This window comes from Stegostoma tigrinum, chromosome 13 (genome assembly GCF_030684315.1).
Source record: "Stegostoma tigrinum isolate sSteTig4 chromosome 13, sSteTig4.hap1, whole genome shotgun sequence".
NCBI classification, from domain to species: Eukaryota; Metazoa; Chordata; class Chondrichthyes; order Orectolobiformes; family Stegostomatidae; genus Stegostoma; species Stegostoma tigrinum.
Genome location: NC_081366.1, coordinates 44455406 through 44469875, shown reverse-complemented (window position 1 = coordinate 44469875; position 14470 = coordinate 44455406).

Below are 14470 nucleotides of genomic sequence, written 5' to 3'. Positions count from 1 at the left end.
CAAGAGATGCACAAGAATGATCCAGGAGGTCCTCTCCCCATCTCCCCAGACAGCTCCGGAACCCTAACAACTCCGATCCCAGTTCCATTCCTCCTCTGATTTCTTGTGGTTTTATGTGATCTGACACTGTTATGACATCACTCATCACCTACATACACAGCAGCTATTCTTTGAGTAAAAGTATAGTTAGGATGTTACTCGAAATCTTCCCCTAGGCCTTTAACCAATTGACAATTTACTCGACTCATCTTCCTACACCTCTTTTCAAAAATTGTATATACTTTATAGGGAAAGTTGGTGGGGATGATTTCACCAATCACCCTGGCCATCCCTTTAAATACAGATAGATCAATATCAACATATATTTCAGCCAGGCCAGAAGAAGAGGAGAGAAGAAGTGATTCTTATCTGTTCCAGTCTATAAATAGCATGGATAATGCAATTGGAGGCTAAGTCTCAAGGTTAAGTGAGATAATTAGCAACAATACTGATTGCTGTGCTCTGGTCCAACACTTGGAAAGGAAATGTGGGCATTGCTGGCTGGGCCAGCATTTTTGCCCATTTATAGTTGCAGTTGAGAAGATGATAGTGTTGTGCTTTCTTGAGTCTCTGCAATCTATTTAATGTAGGTTGACACTGAATACCATTCTAGAGGGAGTTCCAGGATTTAGACTCTCGAAGCTGAAAGAATGGTAATATGTTTCCTAGTCAGGGTGGTGAGTGGCTTGGAGGAGAGTGCAGTTGGTGGTGTTCCCAAATAGCTGTTGTCTTTGTCATTCTAGGTACTCAAATGTTCTGTGTGGATCTTCTGCGAATCACCAGATGGAAAGCTTGACAAGTCACCAACCTCACATCATTGATCAAAAACTTATGTTTAATACTGATTTAATGGCATTATTCAATGTACTGGTGCAGGACAGGGCTACTGGGGACAGGAGAACATATGAATCTGTGTACTCTTTCCAGAACTACACAAATTTCCCTGAAATGTCTTCACTGTGTCTAGGAAATAATGCATAGCTATGGTCATGAAGGCCTGATGACTTAAAATTAATCTTTTTCCTTTCTTCAGTAGCAAATTGAAGTCTATCATTGATAGTCTTGTGTCTCACTTAAGAATATTCCATTATCGTATCGTATCATACACAGTACAGTGGATGTCTCTGGACTCTTGTTGGCTTCTTTGCAAGTTACTTAGCAACTTTGTGCTCAATAAAGTTACCAGCAGCTTGTGGTCTGTTTCAGTTTTAAACCAGCACATCACAATGTGGCCAGAGAACTTCTCACTTAAAGCAATTATACTGTGTGCATATCTGAATGACTTTGAAAAGATTTGATCACCTTATTTAAAGAAAAAAGTATTATTTCATTGGAGGCAGTTCAGGAAAAGTCTACTAGGATGATCCCTGGTTTGGAGGGATTGTCTTCTGAGCAAAGATTAACAGGTTGGGACTCTACTCATCGGAGTTTAGAAGAATGAGAAGTGATCTTGTTGACACATACCGCATTCTTAAAGGGCTTGACAGGGTAAGTGCTGAGAAAATGTTTCCTCTCATAGGAGGGTCTAAGACGAGAAGATATTGCTTTGAACTTAAGGGGCACCAATTAAATGCTAAGTTGAGGAAGGATTTCTTCTCTAAGAGAGTTGATCTCTTTTAACTTTGGAACTCCCTGCCACAGTGAGCTGTGGGATCAGAGTCCTTACGTACATGTAAGGATGATAGATAGATTCTTGATCAGTAGGGAAATCAATGGTTCTGGAGTAAGGGCAGCAAACTGGAAGTGAGAAGTGTGAAATCAGTCATAATTTTATTGACTGGCAGAGCATGCTCAAAGGGGTGATGGCTACCCCTGTTCTTATTTCTTGTCTTATGATCTTAAGTTGTTGTGAGCATGCCTTTCTCATTGATGACACAGCTTCTGTATGTGTCAACAAGAGCATTTGATTTCCTCAAGGAAAATATATATTTTATTCTGTAGGTTTGCTATTGGAAGTGTTATCTCGTGTTTGTTTAGATATTAAAAAAAAGTCAGCTGTAACTGCAGACACGGCTTTATTGCCTGGTGGCAATTACCTTCCACTAATGTTTGGAGTTCCTGTGATTAAAAGGACAATAGCAAGTAATATTCTTTTACAATTATCTGTCAAATCATTTTGTTGTCTTCAACAGGTATTGTTTGCACAAATGAGAAGTTGTATACAAAAAGACACTGGAACAAGGCTCACAGGGCTGCAATATTTTACAACTAACGTCAAATTTGTTTCCTCAGCACAGTGGCTGCATTATCACCCAATTTGAATTCAGTTAAGAGCCATACCTAACAGCAGGTAACTGCCATCTGAATACAAATGATAGACATCAAAAGATAAGGAGAATAGAGGATAGATTTTCTGTGCTCTCATCTTAGTTGAGGTACCAGGCAGCTCAGATGGATTGGAAAATTGCAGGTACACTGCCTGTAATTTAGCAATCAATAATCATATTCAGTCTGCAACAAAGTGGCAGGCAAGCATTCGGCAAACTTTTATTTCCTTCCACTGTACTTACTGGGGTCTCTGTTGGTGATTAAATAAACCATGTAGTTAGTTGGTTTTCAATTTCTAACCATAAGTTCACTTCTTTTGAAATTAAGAAAGTAAAGAACGAATGAAGATCCCACTGCTTGACGGCACCATCATTGGAAATTAGATTATAAACAATGAAGGAGAAAGGTGTGATTGACATTAAAAAAGACTCTTGAAGGGAGGAGCAAGCTGTACAATTTTAACGATTGGGAAAAGCTTAATTTATAATAGAAGCCCGAATTGCTAGGCTGGTGATGTATCTAAATCATAAACTAAAACAGGTTTTGCAATCTTTTTTGGTGATCTTACTGCCATCTATATAACGTCCTCACATAAGTTGACAACTTGCCTCTGAAAAATGCCCTTTGTTAAAAAAAATTATTCCACATGCAGACTTTTCATTTTAGACTCTTATGATTTTCCATCGTGCAGTCAAAGTTCAACTTTGGATGTGAATGTCAGCATCATCTCCACTCAGGGGCAGATTAGCTTTCCTCACATAATTGCACAGTTTTCAGCTTATTACATATGCTCGATGTATTCATAGAAAATACTGGATACATTCTGTGGAGAAATAAACACATTTAATGTTTCAAATCCAATATGACACTTCTTCAGAACTGAGAGCGACTGAAAATGGTGTTGTTTATACTTTTGACAGATGCATATGAGAAAGGAGGGGAACAGATAGTGCAGAAGTTGAGTGGCAAAGACAGAAGGGTTGCTACTGGTGGTGGAAGTGAAATAAAAATATAAAGCTGGTATAAACTAAGGAGTGAGGTGGGGGAAAAAATTCCCCTTCTGAGATCCAAGTGAAGAAGCCTCAGACAGAGCAAGGCTGGTGGTGGGGGTGGGGGGGGGGGGGTGGGCGGCGGCGCAGAGATGGTGGAAGAAAATAAAATATAAGAAAAATGGAAGACAGGCACCACACAGCCATACTCTGATATTGTGGGATTCCATTGCATCCTAGAGGCTGTACAGTAATTAAGTGAGAAATGAGGGGTTGTTCGGAGCTTATGTTGTGCTTCATTGGAACACTACAGTGGGCCCAAGGCAATAATGTTAGCATGGGAAGAAGGTGAGTTTTGAAAAGGTGAGCAAATAGAAGGGCAGGGTGATTCCTGTAGATAGAGTGGAGGTGACCTGCAAAACAGTCACTAGTCTGAGTTTGCTCTTACCATTGTTATGGGTACCATATTGTGGGCAGCTAATAAAGTAGACGAGTTTGAAAGAAAATGTGAATCACTGCTTCACCAGGGAGGTGTGTTTGTAGCCTTGGGCACTGAGGAAGGAGGAAATGTACAGGCAAGTCAGAAAGCAGAACACTAAGTGATTCCCCTGAACTCTAACCCCAACTCTAATCTGAGACTCAGGTCCAGCACAACTCTGCCGACGCAACTCCGCCCTCAGCCCACATCGCTCTGCCCCTTGCCTCCAGACCAACTCAGCCAACAACTCCAGAGAAGTCTGTAGCACCCAGCCCTGCCGGGTCTTCACCATTCCCCCCGCTACCCCCCTCCCCGACTCCGCATGCTCCCCTTTACTGAGGACAAATGCTCGGTCCTCAGTAAGGGCTCACCTTTGTCCCCCTCCACCCACACATCAACAAATACCAGTCACATTTAGACATTGAGCAGTTTTTCCACCATCTCCGACTACTTCTTTAACCGGGAGCCTAAATCTCCCTCTACTGAGCCCTACTCCCGCCTCCAACACACCCCCTCCACCTGGACACCACCCCAAGGCCTCTTACCTTCCCTTGATCTCTTCATCTCCAACTACCATTGTGACACCAATTGCCTCAACCTCTCCACCCCTCTTACACACTGCAATCTCTCCCCTGCAGAACATGCAGCCCTCCGTTCCCTCCTCTCCAATCCCAACATCGCCACAAAACCCGCAGACAAGGGAGGCGCAGTTGTAGTATGGCGCACTGACCTCTACATCACCGAGGCCAGGCACCAACTCTCCGACACCACCTCTTACCGTCCTCTTGATCATGACCCCACCCTCTGACAACCAAACTGTCATCTCCCAAACCATGCACAATCACATCACCTCAGGTGACCTTCCACCCACAGCCTCTAGCCTCATCCTTCACCAACCCCGCACCGCTTGCTTCTATCTCCTTCCCAAAATCCACAAACCCGCCTGCCCTGGTCGACCCATTGCCTCCGCCTGCTCCTGCCCCACTGAAATTATCTCCACCTATCAAGACACTATTTTCTCCCCCTTGGTCCGGAACTCCCTACATATATCTGTGACACCACCCATGCCCTCTACCTCCTCCAGAACTTCCAATTCCCTGGTCTCCAACACCTCATCTTTACCATAGACGTCTAGTCCCTATACACCTGCATTCCCCACACAGATGGCCAAAAGGCCCTCCGCTTCTTCCTGTCTCGCAGGCCCGACCAGTCCCCCTCCACCAACACCCTCATCTGCCTAGCTGAATCCGTCCTCACCCTCAACAACTCTCTTTCAATTCCTCCCACCTCCTACAGACAAAGGGAGTGGCCATGGGTACCTGCATGGGCCAAGCTATGCCTGCTTCTTTGTAGGGTATGTGGAACAATCCCTCTTCTGTAGCTACTCTGGCCCTAAACCACATCTCTCCTCTGTTACATTGATGACTGTATCGGCGCCGCCTCGTACTCCCACGAGGAGCTCGAACAGTTCATTCCCATCACCAACACCTTCCACCCCAACCTTAAGTTCACCTGGACCATCTCTAATACCTCTCTCTCCTCCCTGGACCTCTCTGTTTCCATCTCTAGCAACCACCTTGAAACTGATATCCATTTCAAGCCCACCAAATCCCAAAGCCACCTAGGAGACACCTCCTCCCACCCACCTTCCTGCAAAAATGCCACCTCCTATTCTCAATTCCTTCACCTCCATTGCATCTGCTCCCACGATGAGGCATTCCACTCCCTTCCATCTCAGATGTCCTCGTTTTTTAAGGACCACAACATCCCCCCCCAGTGGTCGAGATCGCCCTCGGCCGTGTGTCCCACATTTTCCCGGATCTCATCTGTCATATCCCCTCCCTGCAATAACAACCAAAACAGAATCCCCCTCATCTTCACGTACCACCCCACCAACCTCCGGATCCAACACATCATCCTCCGACACTTCCGCCATCTGCAATCCGACCCCACCACCAAAGACATTTTTCCCTTCCCTCCCTTATCTGCTTTCCGGAGGGACCACTCTTTCTGGGACTCCCTTGTCCATTCCACACTCAACTCATTTCAACTCCCCCTCCAATTCCACAGACGACAGGTCCATCCTGGGCCTCCTGCAGTGCCACAACGATGCCACCTGAAGGTGGCAGGAACAGCAACTCATATTCCGCTTGGGAATCCTGTAGCCCAATGGTATCAATGTAGACTTCACAAGCTTCAAAATCTGTCCTCCCACAACCGCATCCCAAAACCAGCCCCTCTCGTCCCTGCCTCCCTAACTTATCCTTCCTCCCACCTATCCCCTTCTTCCCCCCAAGCCCCACCCCCATTTCCTACCTACCAACCTCATTACACCCCATTGACCTGTCCTTCCTTCCTGGACTGACCCTCCCTAACTCCCCACCTACATTCACCTTTACTGGGTCCATCCCCACCTCTTTGACCTGTCTGCCACCTTTCCACCTATCTTCTCCTCTATCCCTATTTATTTCAGAACCTCCTTTCCCTACCCCATTTCTGAAGAAGGGTCTAGGCCCAAAATGTCAGCCTTCCCGCTCCTCTGATGCTGCTTGGCCTGCTGTGTTCATCTAGCTCTATACCTTGTTACCTCAGATTCTCCAGCATCTGCAGTTCCTACTATCTCTGAACTAACATTGCCGTTGCTTCTTTGGCCAGTCAAGGCAAAGTAAAAATTTTCACCTCGCAAGTAGTTGGGATCTGGAATCCAATGCCTGAGAGGAAAGTGAGGAAGATTCAATCAAGTCTTTTCTAAGAGAATTGGATAATTATCTGGCAGGAAGATATTTGCTAGGCTACAGGACAATGGTGAGTGAGACTAGATGAGTTTTTCTTGCAGAGATGTAGTAAGCCAAATAGCTGTCTTCTGTGCTGTTTCACTTTATGATTCTAAATGTTTCACCACAGATTCATAAATCTTTCAAATGTCTCCCTAGTTTAACAAAAGAAAACAAAAGATGAGAAAGTTTAATTGTCAATACTAGTGGAAAGTTTTTTGAAATGCCTGTGAAATTTATGTTTCTATTTCAATGGTGGTATTAACCCTTTCAATAAAAAAAAACGCTGTTAAAGTAGCAAAGGAAATAGCATTGCTGGTTTTTTTTAAAGCCGAAGGGTACGACATCAAATAGAATATGTGGCTGTATTATATAAATAAAGGCCAATTTGTATTTGCTAATACTGTAATTAGAAAATAAATCATAATTCTCATACAAATTACATTTAGAAAACTTGGAGAATCATTAAATCCCTCCAGTGTAGTAACAGGCCCTTTGGCCCAACAAGTCCACAGTGACCCTTGGAGCATCCCCCCAGACCCATCCCCCTATATACTTCAGACAATTTAGCATGACCAAGCCTACACATCTTTGGACTGTGGGAGGAAACTGGACCAAACCCAACCAGACATGGGGAGAATGTGCAAACTCCATGCAAACAGACACCCAAGGCTGCAATTGAACTGGGGTCCCTGGTGCTGTGAGGTCGCAGTGCTAACCACTGAGCCGCTGTGCAACCCCTATGTGAGAGAAATACTCATCATATTTACATCTGTAGATTAAGTTGATGGCAGAACTTTTTAAATACATTGTTAAAACAGAGGGCATTTTTCATTTCATTTGAGGTGTAATGAAGTTGTACATTTGTTCTATATTGATTTTCTTAAATAAATAGATTGCAAAAATATTCTCCTAATCTCATTCCCAAAAAGTTCTTGAAAGATTATTACATTACTTATACTAATTCATTATCTTGACATCCTATTTTTAGAAACAAATAAATTGAGAAATACTTAGCAATCACAATGAAGCATTGCTGAGCTTAAAAAAGACCAAGCAGCATCTCAGGAGCACAAAAGCTGACGTTTCGGGCCTAGACCCCTCATGAAGGGTCTAGGCCCGAAACGTCAGCTTTTGTGCTCCTGAGATGCTGCTTGGCCTGCTGTGTTCATCCAGCCTCACATTTCATTATCTTGGAATCTCCAGCATCTGCAGTTCCCATTATCTCTTAAAAAAGACCGTCTGCTTTTCATAGAGCCAGTTTTTCCACTTGCAATTAGAGTGTGGTGAAAAGTGACATGACCTGACCCCATACAAGATTCCCCAACCTGTTATCATATCCTCTCTGGAACCACTGACTATTAGTCTCCTGGGTGAGAGAGAATAAACTGGTCCCCCTTGTTTATTCACCCATCCCTAAGTTAGCTGCAACAAGCTGAATGTTAAAAAAGGAGATAAGAGGTTGCTGAAGCAGTTGCTGAAGCCAGAGGCAACACAGTGTGGAGCTGGAGGAACACAACAGGCCAGGCAGCATCAGAGAAGCAGGAAAGTTGACATTGAGTCGAGACCCTTTGTCACAGTGTTGTCTCAATTTAAAAAGGATATTTTTTTCTTTCTGGATGCCTCCAAAGTCGAAACGAAATCATGCTTTAAAAGGATAAAATTGAACTAAGATTTCTTGAATTAACAAAACGAATGTATTGTTTCTTAATTATTACATGCAAGAAGAAATTGTAATACAACACAGAGACAGAAATTAGAAATAAGAGGAGAGTCCAAAAAAGTTTTTAAAAATTCAATTAATCTATGAATTGCTCACAAAGAGCGGTGAGTTGAAGTTTGCAGTGGAGGACACTGGTAACATTAACATTGATAGTTGAATTATCTGTTTCCTGATCCTTAGTTTGGGCAGATTGGTTGCAAATCTGTAGTTCTGATTCTTGTTGACCTTGACTGAATTCCACCATTCTGGATGTTAGGGGGGAGTCCTTTTATTATCCTTCTGCTGTTGTGACTAAGTGATTTATAGAACTCAAAGAAGGGAAGCTCTTTACCTGAAAAGTGGGGCTGACTAGGGCTATAACTCACTCAGATACTGAGAACTGCTGATGCTTGAGTCAGAGATAACACAGCATGGAGCTGGAGGAACACAGCAGGCCAGGCAGCATCAGAGGAGCAGGAAAGCTGACATTTCTGGTTGGGACCCTTCTTCAGAAAAAGACAAGGGTCACTTCTTTGACTGTGGCCTTCACAGCATGTAACTTATTGAATCCAGACTGATACACTCAAGAATGTTTAATCCCACTAGCACACATCAGTAGAGTTGAAATTAACTTTTTAACTTCTGTCCATGAGCATCCTTCAAAGGAAAAAATACAAAATGGACCTGAAGTTTACAAATCCACAGGAGATGGCTTGCTGTGGGGTTTATCAACTCTTCATTATAATTGTAGTCATGGGACATCACAATCCATGTTATTGAAGTTTGCTTAGCACCTTTAGTTGTTATGTCCCATCAGCCCCAGACAGAATTCTTGACAGAATTTACACCTGCAGTTAATATGTTTCTGTAACAGTCCTCTTTTTTAAAAAAAGACATTTTGGAATTATGATCTGAAAATACCTGTGATATCTCAGTGCTTTGACCCACCAGCATAACATAAGGGAGTTTCATTATGTTTGGTCCACCATCAGCTGCAGTGAATTCTCTTGAGCAGTTAGTGCTCATTACTTCTGGGACCTTTCAGCTTCCATGCCTCCAACAGCATTTTTAAAGCCCAGATGTACACAACTTCAGGTGCTACAAACCAGGAACTACCTCTCAAACTGTGGTGCTCCACATTGAAAATGTCTAAAAGGAAACTAGGTCCCCAAATTGGATTTAGGGATCTTGGGGTGCTGATGGTTGGGATGGTGGTGAGCAGTACTTTTCCAGTAGCCTGGACAGAAGTTGATACTATGGTTCAAAGATTTTCTGTGCTCTAAAGGGGCAATCTTCTGCCTGCAATGTCACACACACAAGACCACCACTTACTATGAATCTGCCATGGTACAAGTATCTCTCGAAGGCTCTTAGATACCAATGCTCAGTCTTGTGCACGTTGTATCCACTTAGCATTTCTCAACATTTTCGTTCTTCCAAACTACTAACGAATCCTGATATCAGTGTTTTCGAGTCACTCACTGGTGATACCTCCCCGGAATGACATATCAACAGCATTCCAAATGAGTTACCTTTAATCATCAAACTGCTTGCACTTAACCTGGCAGACAGACTGTAGCTAACTTCCTGTGGAGTAATCAGATGAGCCATAAATTACTGTGATAGTCATTCCTGGCTACTATAATCCCCTACAATGGGCTCTCCTTTAACTTTCACACATTCTCATATGCTTGAAGTGCATGCATTGTGCTTGCTGTGTTAGCTGCTGGCACATGCTGCAGCCATGAAGATAGTGTAGCACAGCGCTATGCATTAACACATTTATTCCTGTATGAATAAAATATTTACAGTTCAGTCCTCGTCATTGCACAGAATGAGAGGCAAGCAGATTGAGACAGAAAGAAAAACTAAACAACAGAAGCTGGCAGCCTGTAATTCAGTGCTAAAGTCAATATGGGCTAAGAAAGCAATGTGAATCAGAAAAAGGCTGGCAGTTTCCAAGTATATGATCGAGTGAGTGAATGTTACGAAAGCAAGCTAAAAGCCACAGGATGTTAGTGTCTATTTCAGTGCAAAAGTATTCTGTGCAGATGGATGGAATGTGTGGGTCATTCAGCTGACAACACAATATGGCAGAAACATGCAAGTCAGAGGTGTCCATCAACTCAAAACTGAAGTCCTCTCTGCTTAATTCACAAGTAATAATGAAGTGGTGAAGCTGGTACTTTACCAATGTGCTGGTGCATGGATAAGTCAGGAAGGATTGATGCCGTGGATCATTCAGGGACATGGTGGTACCATTTCTTCTGCATAATGGTTGAGACATGTATTTGCTGAGATGTAACTGTCAGGTACCTGCTCTGTATTATCTGCTGGGAATTCCCACTGCACAATATCTCGACAGAGCAGAACAGCGGAAAGTTGGGGAGTTGAGGCTTTAGAGGGATGCAAATGCATTGAAATAAGGCAGTCATGACTCAACGTTGCAACTTAGAAGTTATCATTTAAGACTTGAAGAAAAAAGAGGGAATATTTTCCTCAATATCATCCAAGAATCTGATATTTCATTTCCACCATTCTTCATCAATATTTTTGCCAATGGTCTTACCTCAACAGGATTGACAGAAATTCTGTCCTGAGCCCCTATTTTATTAGGTTGTTTGGAATGTTTAATTACTACTGCTGTAATCTGTTTAAATCTGAGATGGTTAAGTGTGGAATGATATTTCAGCACCTTTGGAAAGAGATGAGAAATTCAGAAAAGTGGAAAGTGCAACTGCAAATCCTGTTACAATGAGTGAATATCTTCCAAGCTTTTAAATAACAGTACAGAACTGCTAAAATATATGTCAACAAATACACCTTTGGTTGTCCTTCTAAAGTAGTCAGGAAATATAGATCATTTTAGTGGATTTCGCTATCATTAAAGTAACAGACATCAAAAGGAAATTGAACGCTTTCAAGCTGTCAGTAATAGAGTTAAGTGCTGCCAAATCAATTTTGGCACTGCAAAATGCAGAACCAAACTTGCCTTCACTCTGCCCCGATGATGTGCCTCATCACAGCATAAAATGTTAATTATTTGAAGCATAATGTGACTTTTCCATGCCAACCCCATCTCATGACTTTTGTATGAAGTACCAGACACAGGATCAGTTTATAGCATGTGTTCCTGTTTCACAGGATGCTGTGAAAGAAAAATGGGGTTAGTTTTCATTTGGCTGTGGAGGTCGTGCTGAATGCAGGTGGCTAGACAATTTCCTTTTACCAGCCCGTGTGCCAGTTTGCCAAAAGTTCCCCATCCTCAGGGCACTTTAGAAAAAGTTGCGCTGGGATAGTGATGGCAAGAAAGGCTTTATACCTTAAGGCAGCAACTTAGGCCATTTAAATGGCTGTTGCAATGCAGGTACAAACAGCCTGCATGTGAACCCATCACTGGGACTGAAACAGAGCAGACACATGAAAGTTTTCTCCTGCGGAGGCAATGTTTCATTCTTCTGTGAAACACCGAGATTGCAACTATCCCTGAACCTAATATTTCTATCACACCGCAGCTCCAGCTTCCACTAGCCTCTAAATCACAGTGACTTGGCAACTTTGACCTCTTTAAAATTATCTCTTGTGACAACTTGCCTTTCTTAAATTACTTTTGCAATTGGTATTTGTTACTTAGTTTGCTATGTCCTTTAAAAATAATGATAGCAGTTTCCCTGCTGCCAAGTTTCTGCTGAAATCATTCGAGTTGGAACTCTATCCCTGGAGTGAACAACCAGTCCAAGGAAAGCAAACCAAATTCAAACAAACTGAAATAACTTGATAGCTGTGCATAATTTATTGCTGAAGGAAAAGCATATCATAAATGTCACCATGTTGTTTTTTTCATGTGGATTGTGCATGATGCATTTATTTGAAAAAGTGATTTTGATTATTAAAGATGACATAGTAACCTGTTACCTTTCTAATGCTGTAATTATTTGGCTGACCACAGGTCCAGTATATTGTCCCCAATTTTCACTTACAGCTTTTGTTGTTGTCTTTTAAGGGTTTAACACTTTTTCATTTCACAAATGTGAAAATTATCATATAAACTTTTCAAAAGAAATAGCATAAGATTTCTTCATATTCTCCTTAGCTCCTTATACTGTTTTGATTGGGAGCATACAGTGCAATGTGGCTATGGGAATACAGCAGTTAGTGGTGGAGGAGTCTCGGTCTTGATTTTGTCCAACAAGTTTGAAATACTTTCTACCTGTCTGCATTATGAGAAGGATTGCAGCATTGATGAGCGAATGACCATTGCAACATTCTACAACATGTAATTCAAGGATCGAAAGGGAAAAAAATGTGGAAGTGATCGGGTTTGTGGAATCAGATGAATAGGCAGATCAGATGTTCTCTGCAGCTATGACCAGAAGAACCAACAATTGTGTTGCTAGTCTAGTGTTTGGATTAAGGGCATCTCCTTGAGCCTGGAGAGGAACCTGAAGTGGAAGGGAGAGAATGCAACTGTCATGGCCCATTTTGGAACCAACATCATAGAAACTAAATAATATAAACTTAAACATATAAACATATAGACTTCAGTAATAGTCTGCCTTTCAATTCTGCCTATTAACGAGCATGACCACAATCTTTCCAACATTAATATCCATCAGCTGAGTTTTTGCCCATTCGTTTGATTTATGTTTATCTTCTTGTAAATTCCTTACGTCCTTATCACAACATAATCTACCACCTACTTTCGTATTAGAGCAAAAATTTGGATACATTGCAGTTTTCCCCTCAAAATTTGCATACACACAATAATCTCGCATCTCTGTCTTGTGTATGCTAACAAATTTACAAACCATGCTATTACACCTGATGCCTTTTGTAATAACCTTTCATGTGGCAAGTTAATCAAATATTTTCTGGAAATCCAAATGCACAGCATCTACCAATTTCAATAATCAACTCTGCTTTTATAGCTTCAAAGAAATTTAAGTTTGTCAAACTTATTTCCCCTTGTATAAAACCATGTTTACTATGATCATGTTAAGCTTTTCCAAATGTCCTGCTGTTTCTTTCTTTATAAAGGACTGTGGAAATTTCCAAATGACAAATGTTAGGCTAACTGGCCTATATTTTCCTGCCTTCTGTTTCCCTCCCTTCTTGAGCAGGAGCATTGAAATAGCAGTTTTTGTTTCTGCTGGAACTCCTCCTGAAATCCAGTGAATTCTGGAAAATTTCAACTAATCTTTCACTATGTCTGCAGCCCCTTCCATTAAAACTCTTGAATGTAGTCCATCAGATCCATTAGTTTGTGAAATACTTTGTCTCTAGTGATAGAGACTCTTACCAGAAATTTCCTCCCATTAACACCCTGCTGCTCTCCTCGATTTGAGATTTTATAGTTTTCTCCACCGTGACAAGTGCTGAAATGTATTTGTTTAAATCATTTGCCATTTCCATATTCCTCAAATTGTCCAGTTGTATCCTGCAAGGGTTCCGCACACACATTTGCCCCTCTCCCTTTTTTTGTATACCTATGGAACGCTTTGCTGTTTATGTTTACATTTCTTGTAAATTTACTTTGAAAATCAACCTTGTTCCTTTTTAGTCAGCTGTTGCCAGTTCCTAAAAGTAAACCCAATCCTTTCACCTGCCATTGATTTTTGCTGCTTTGTATTGCATTACTTTTTGATTGGATTGTTAATGACAGAGGTTCATAGTTCCAACTGAGTTCAAAATAAATTTTTACTGAGTATTATGAAATATTTACTTAAATGTCTGCTGCTGCTCATCTGCTTATGTTCTTCGTTTTTGTTTCCTGAGCTTACTTTAGACAAACCTTCCTCATAATCTAATTACCCTTTAAGTTGTGGGCACTGGTTGAGATCAGAATTACTATCTTTCTGATAGAATTTGAAATTCTACCATGTCCAAATGCCACATTTCAGAAGATCTTCACCTACACAATCTCTGATCAAATGTACTTCATTACACATTATGAGATTGAAAGTAAATCATTTCTGCATAGCTGTGAAATGTACTGCTCTAAGAAACAATTCCTAAAGCACTCCAAATAAGTGTGTCCTGTGCCAATTAGAATTAATCATGACAGTTGTAGTTCCCTTCTTAAATGTCTCCATTTTTTGATTTATACTGTGTCCTACAGTAATGCAACATCTTGGGATCTACAGTTGACTCCTGCCCATGAGTTCTTTCCCTTTCTATTCCTTATTTCCACCCAAATTAATTCCACATCATAATCTACTGC